We start from the raw sequence: 7,592 nt of genomic DNA on the forward strand, positions 1-7,592 counted from the left end.
TTTTTTAAAAAAGACCCATCTGAGGTCAGCTTCAACCCATGCACCTGTCAGACTGAGCTGTCCTTTTTGAGTCCTGGTTTTGGATATATGGTTCTGAGGATAAATCCTCTCTGAACTTCAGGACCTCAGGGTCTTGTTTTTCCTCATCCAGTCCAACCTGCCTCAAAATGCTGATGGCATATTATCTTGTGGGAGCAAGAAGCTACATCACGTGGGAATTGCACACGCCTGGCCCAGGGTCCAGAGACGCTGAATGGAATTCCAAGAGAAGGGGACTCATTGCAGGCTTAGCGGTTGCTTCATCATATAAGTGAGTGAGCAGGGTCAATGATAAAAAGTAGTTAAAAATAGTATACCAGCCATAGAACGGCAGCTGCTTCGCTTCTGGCCCTCACATCTCATCCGCTGGCACTTCCGTGGGGGCCCTCACAGCAGAGATACGCGTAGGACTGGCCTCTCGTGTTAACTCTAGTGGCTACAAAAGGGAAAAGACCAGGAGAGCATTTAGTCAGAAATGATCCGTTTATTGTACAGAAGGCAGGCTTTAAGTAGCAGAAGGGAACAAAGGACATTTTCACATGTGACAATAATGATGCGTTTTTAAAGGTCAGAACCCTCATGGTGAAGGATCTAAGGAATGAAAAGAAATTGATAGAGGTAGAGGAAAGTTCAGGAATGATTAATGGCTATTGGGTGAGAGAGTCAATTAGCTGAAGGTATTTAGAAAAACATGTTAATTATACCAGCAAGGGAGGGCAGACAGGAGCCTTTTGGTCAAGGCAGAATATTGATGTGCGGAGTACATGTCATCAAGGAATGAGGAAATGGGGGAGTGGGCCTTACTCTTATTCTACTGACAGGGTGGGATGATGGAATATAGTTTGTATGCGATCAAAGATGGTGAACTTGTAGTAAACTTTAAGCAGGCAACCATTTGGTTTGTAGCAAGGGAATGAGTTAAGTGTTAGGGGGTGTAGGTTCTTGAGAATGCTTAGGAGACTGAAAAAGAGGAAACTGAATCAGGAAAGCTTTCCTTCCATGCTCGACCCCTGAAAAAGAAGAGGCTGACAGTAGGGTATCTTTTCAGACCTCCATCTTTATGAGAGTTCTCCAATGCTCTACCATGCTTCCACAATAAACCTCACACTCATCCAAGAAGCCTTCTTGTGACCACTTAAAGGGAAACCCTAGAAGAGAAAAGAACTTCTTGGATTCTGGCAAAAGCTCATTCTACTATTGATTGAAATAATAGAATTGAAAATCTATTGATCTCTTCTTTTTGCTCAACTAACAATCAAGAATTGGACCATCAGGATAGCTCCATTGGGTCACGCACGCCGCTTGGTCATGAGCGCATGGTAGCTCTGGTACTTTGCGGTCTTTCCAGCTCCCTGTATCAGACAGAAAGAAAACGTCATCCTGGAATGATGAAGCTGCAGTCGCACAAGAAGAAAAGCTGTGAAGATGTTGACTGAAACGTGGTCCAGTTGGTTTTGGGAGAATGCCTAAGGAGAGCCAACAATGCTCTTTCAATGTAAGGGAGCTCTTTCATTATATCTATAGAGATGGAGTGGATGTATGTGAAGACATAGGGCCACAGTAATTAAAGCTGATGTCACAGAGCAAAAGGGGATTACTTATTTATTTATTTTACCAGAGCACTACTCAGCTTTGCTTATAGAGGTAGAGGAATTGAACCTTGGACTTTGAGGCCTCAGGCATGAGTCCTCTTTGCATAACCATTATACTATCTCCCCTGCTGAAGGAAGGTATTATTAAAAATAATTGTTAAGGAATACTAGTTTGCACCTGTTAATGTTAAGAAAGGAATGCTCCTTTGCATCTATTATTAAGATCCTGCCAACACCCATGTTCTGCGGGGAAGCAATGACAGAAGCCAGACCTTCCACCTTCTGCATCCCACAGTGACCCTGGGCCCATACTCCCAGAGGGAGAATAAAGAATAGGAAAGCTATCAGGGGAGGGGACGGGATATGGAGTTCTGGTGGTGGGAATTGTGTGGAGTTGTACCCCTCTTATGCTATGGTTCTTGTCAGTGTTTCTTTTTTATAAATAAAAATTTTAAAAAAAGAAGAAAGGAACTTTAAGACGACCATGCTGCCTCCCCCTGGCACGCGGTGTGCAGAGGCTGCAAACACAGCCTCCTGAGTGGTGTCTGCAGCCTGTTGCTGGTACAGGCCGGCTAAGGGATCCTGCAGAGAGCCTCTCCTGCTCAGCACCCACTTCCTGCCTGAGCCCCCGCTGTCCCTCACCTCACACTCCAGGCAGGGACGCAGGTGCCTTTGGGGAACCCCAGGGCACTGTGACCAGGCTCCTCGGGGGCCAGACCATCATATCCTGCACCAAGCTGCAGAACCAGCAGCATGTGATTGAGACCCTGCGCAGGGCCAGATTCCAGCTCTCTGGAAGTGACAAGATGCACATGCAGAAGACCTTCATGCCTGAGGCTCTGAGGTCCCAGGTTCAATCCCCAGCACCTTCGTAAGTGAGAACTGAGCAGTGCTCTGGTCTCTCTGTATCTTTCTCTTTGTATTTCTCTCCCATTATGCTAAATAAAAAACATTATTAAAAACAATTTTTTTGTTTCCCTTACAAGTAATGTGTGACACTGATTTTTTTTTTGGTGAATATGCCTTTTTCTCAATGTTATTGCTATAGGAAAGAAAACCTGGCCAGACTGCAGGGAGAGAGTGAGGAGATCACTATGACAATTTTGTTTATGAATGAGAGGATGACTGAGGCAGCTGAGTAAATGAACGAGTTTTTTCTAAGCTATTAGGAAATGTGTGTGTGTGTGTGTGTGTGTGTGTGTGTGTATGTGTGTGTGTGTTTGTGTGTGTAAATGCAGGACAAGCTCTGGAAGGCCTGTGCACCCATGTCCACCACTCCATTGACCACCAGAGAGGTGTCGCAGAAGAGGAGGGAAACAGTCCGCGGTGGGGGTGAGCGTGCAGAGTGAGGGGCTCTGGACACCATGGCAGGGGATAGTGTGTTTGTTGAAGAACAAGGCAGGGTTTATATGGGGTAAAAAGAAGCGAGGTGCTGGGGCAGGGTGCCCGGGGCAACAAGCCGAGTAGGGAAAGACGTTCCACAGCAAGAACCAATCAGATATTTCAGACTCTGGTTTCCTTCTAACGACTTGTCTCTTGACTTCCCCCCTTACCCGGGGCAGGGGACTTAAGAATGAAGAAGGGGCTCTTCGGTTTTATCCACATTCCATTGAGCAAATCAGGTTTATCCAGACCAGGCGGAGGGGGAATGGCTGTAGCCTCTGGGTCTAACATGATGGATGTCAGGGAGGGCTGGGGAGGCTTACAGGGGAACGCCTTCCATCCTCATGCGTGGAGAGGTAGCTGGGGTTCCAACCAGGCTCCACCCACCATGTCCCCATATGCGAAGACATAGAGCTACAGCAGTTAAAGCTGATATGCCTGTAGTCTTGAAGCCCAGCTACCTAGTCACAGGCATCAATTCCTTTATGAAGCACAGCATTTAAATGGAAAAAGTAAAGTCATAACATTATCAGGCTGAATATTTTTCTAAGTGCGTCATGACACGGTAAGTGCACAGTTCACTTATATATTTTTTGTTATACTGATCACAAATTCTGTGAAATTAAAACAGTACTATATTTAACACTGAAAGACAAGTCATAATTCAAGAAAATATTTTTATTAAAATATGTAAGACAATAGGTAAGACAAAAATTTCTTTTCATTGAAGGCTTTATTCATTGAGATTTCCACCAAAGCTTTCCCATGTAAGTTATTTTTTAACCAATATGGGTCATTTTTTTTTTAATTTTTAAAAATATTTATTTATTTTCTCTTTTGTTGCCCTTGTTTTTTTTTTTATGGTTGTTGTAGTTATTATTGTTGTTGTTATTGATGTCATTGTTGTTAGATAGGACAGAGAGAAATGGAGAGAGGAGGGGAAGACAGAGAGGGGGAGAGAAAGACAGACACCTGCAGACCTGCTTCACCACCTGTGAAGCGACTCCCCTGCAGGTGGGGCCGGTCCTTGCGCTTTGTGCCACGTGTGCTTAACCCGCCGTGCTACCGCCCAACTCCCCAATATGGGTCATTTTTAATACATATTAAAATATATTCTTTAGAATTAAAGACAGATTCATCAACAGAGGATGACAATAATGCAAAAATTAAAAGTAAAATTAACATTCAAAGCATCAACATTAGTCAAAGAGACCACCAGAAGTAGTGATGAAATGATCCCTTCACTCATCAACTCCTCAGCAGTGAGAATACTGACAGAACTTGATGTTCACAACAATAGATGTGGTGTTAAGAGAAGCAAACGGATCAGTTATGCACTTTATTTTTACACAGGTTAGTTTATGTTTAGAGAGAGACACAGAAGGCAGCAGAGGGAGTGAAGAACTCAGAGTACGGAGGCTTACTCCAGTGGAGAGGCTGGGCTTCAAAATGACTTCCACAGATGGCAAAGCAGCTCACAATCCCCCGTGAGTTACTCCACCAGCCCGACAGCTTTGTTTATTTCCTTATTGGATTCTTTACTACTGGAGGATGGGAGAGGAAGATAGAGACCAGAGCGCGTCCCCTTCGTCTGCAGTGCTGAGGCCCAGCTCCAGAGCCTCCAACGAACCCTGTGCTCTACCCACGGAGCCACCTCCTTGGCCCCTAGTGATGCATTGCGTTGAAAATAATTAACAAAGCTTTTCTAGAGCGCAGCTTGGTAATATGTTTTTAAAAACTTAGTCCCTGGGAGTCGGGCGGTGGCGCAGTGGGTTAAGCGCAGGTGGCGCAAAGCACAAGGACCGGCGTAAGGATCCTGGTTCGAGCCCCCCGGCTCCCCACCTGCAGGGGAGTCGCTTCACGGGCGGTGAAGCAGGTCTGCAGGTGTCTGTCTTTCTGTCCCCCTCTCTGTCTTCCCCTCCTCTCTCCATTTCTCTCTGTCCTATCCAACAGCAATGACATCAATAACAACAATAATAATAACTATAACAATAAAACGACAAGGGCAACAAAAGGGAATAAATACAAAAAAAATGAAGAGGTCATTCCTGGGGCCATGTGGTGACACACCTGTTTAAGTGCTTACATTGCAGCGGGTTCAAGCCCCTGGTCCCCGCCGGCAGAGGGTACATCTCACAAGCTGTGAAGCAGGGTTGCAGGCGTTTCTGTCTCTGCCTCTCTCCTTCTCTGTTTCCCCTTTATCTGTCTCTACCCAAGAATAATAAAAGGATTTTTCAAAGGGAGATGACTCCTGCCAGTTATTATTTGTGCCCTTTTAATTAAAAAATGAACTGATATTATTCATTGAATTCTACTTTTTCACAAACAAGTTAAGTTACACTTCACTTACTGTAGCTAGCTTACATAGAAAATGTTTAGGGAGTCGGGCTGTAGTGCACGGGTTAAGCGCACGTGGCGCAAAGCGCAGGGACCGGTGTAAGGATCCCAGTTCGAGCCCCCGGCTCCCCACCTGCAGGGGAGTCGCTTCACAGGCGGTGAAGCAGGTCTGCAGGTGTCTGTCTTTCTGTCCCCCTCTCTGTCTTCCCCTCCTCTCTCCGTTTCTCTCTGTCCTATCCAACAATGAACAACGTCAGCAATGGCAATAATAATAACCACAACGAGGCTACAACAAGGGCAACAAAAGGGGGAAAAATGGCCTCCAGGAGTGGTGGATTCATGGTGCAGGCACCGAGCCCAGCAGTAACCTTGGAGGGGGAAAAAAAAAAAAACCCTTAGTCCCGTTGTCCCAGAAACTCAATGTCTAATAACCTTTCCTTAAAGACCCAGCAGCACAATTGTAGCAACCTGCCATGTACTTCGAGTTGTCTGCTGAACTCACTGCAAAGAACAGTAACAACAAAACAAATTAAAGCCATGTTTCATCAGCAAAATATACATCCCCCCACTTGTTTTAATTTGCCTTAGATTGTATTTATTTACTTGCTTAAAAATTATGTTTTATAATACGGAAACATTCGTGCCATATTGGGAAATGAAATGCTTTGCACAGTATGACCCTAGAGAGAGACAAATGGAGATCACTCCATTGTACATGTGTGCGTGTCTGCACAGAGGTGACTGGATGCTTACAGACAGGATAAAAGTAGTTATCGGAATGAAAGACTTGTGACTTTTACTTTGCACTATGTAATTTTCTTGAATTTTTTTTAAATTAAATGCTGTATATCTGTGACTTTATGATGAACAAAATGATGAACATATTTTATTTCAAGTGACAAAGGCAGCTGTATTGAAGGGTTATTATTATTATCTTAATTTCTTGGATAGATTTTTAAAGTCATATACATATATACAGACCTACAATCCAGGGACTAGAACCATCTCTGTTGGGCCTTTTATGCTGTTTCCTGGGCTAGTATATCTTGAATCCCTGTGGTTTACCAAGAACACATGACCCGTCATAAGCACCAAGTGTACAAGGCAGGGCTGGCTCTTCAGCACGTCCCGTGAAAAATATCAAAAATAGATTCTGATTTGTCTGTCAATATCATGAGAAGAAAATGGAGAGATTACTTGGTATTTAGCTTCAGACATCTGATAGCAATTGGGCGCAATCCATTTCTCAGTTTACAGCCCTTATCCCTCAGCCTGCTTTCAGGCTTAATCCTTTTTTTTTTTTTTTAAATTCTTAACAGTTTCCAGAGTTTGGTCTTTTTTCAATTTTCAGGGCATAAGCCTTTGGGAAAACTTTAGATCTAATCTTCCCTAGTGCCTTTCCTTTTCCCAAAAAAGAACAGAGTATTTCTTCACATGTGGAAATTTTTGTGGTTATCATTTATCACTTTAAGCTTTCAACCAATTCATCTACTGGGTTGTAAACTCCAAAGTCTTGCTGTAATATATGGCAACGTTCTTAAAATAATTTTCTAGACTGGTACAAACTTAAAGAAATAATATGAAAAGCTCTTATTAAGACTGATCCAGCAATCTGGTCCAATGATGTATCTAAGAATAATCTATTAGACACGAGACCCATGGTTCTTTGAGTGCTGAGTCATGTTGTAAAACCCTGCATTTATGTTCAACAAGAGGTAAGCTGTATGGCAACGTAGGAGAAGGAGGAGTCCCTTCCTGTCCTGACTAACCTAAATAAGGTCTTAGGTTCCTCCTCACCTCCGCTGTTTCCTTCCCACTGTCGCTATGCACAATAACAAGCTCAGTGATCTCCCACAATCATTCCTCCTCAGAAACCCGTCAGGGGCTGATTTTTATCAGATAGTTTTGATCTGGATTAAGAAATAAAGATTACATCACATCTGTTCACGGCACTAAATGAGCTGGAATATAGAGCACCTTCTTGAGCTTCCTTGTGTTTGGGAATGGTCCCATTGCAAAACAGTTCACTTAGGGACTAAAACTAAGTCAGACAGTCCTGGGACAGAGCAAACCCAGACAAACGCAGCCAGTTTCCAAGAGTCTTATTTATTAATCACAGAACGCACGTGGCAAGAATGGAGGTTTGGGGAAAAAAAAACTGCAAGATGTCTCCTGTATCCAGAAAGCCGTCCCCTTTTGTTTCTTCACACCGGTTTTTATATTATTTTCTTGTAGTACAAG

General features: G+C 43.7%; 1 non-coding gene across 1 annotated transcript; it reads left to right on the plus strand.

Annotated features, from left to right (window-relative positions):
• Positions 1–2,097: 2,097 nt before the first annotated feature.
• On the plus strand, positions 2,098–2,225 carry LOC132536565 (small nucleolar RNA SNORA70). Its single transcript, XR_009548092.1, has one exon. It is a non-coding gene; the product is annotated as a small nucleolar RNA SNORA70 (small nucleolar RNA).
• Positions 2,226–7,592: the final 5,367 nt, after the last annotated feature.

Source organism: Erinaceus europaeus, unplaced genomic scaffold, assembly GCF_950295315.1.
Source record: "Erinaceus europaeus unplaced genomic scaffold, mEriEur2.1 scaffold_751, whole genome shotgun sequence".
In the NCBI taxonomy this organism is placed as follows: Eukaryota; Metazoa; Chordata; class Mammalia; order Eulipotyphla; family Erinaceidae; genus Erinaceus; species Erinaceus europaeus.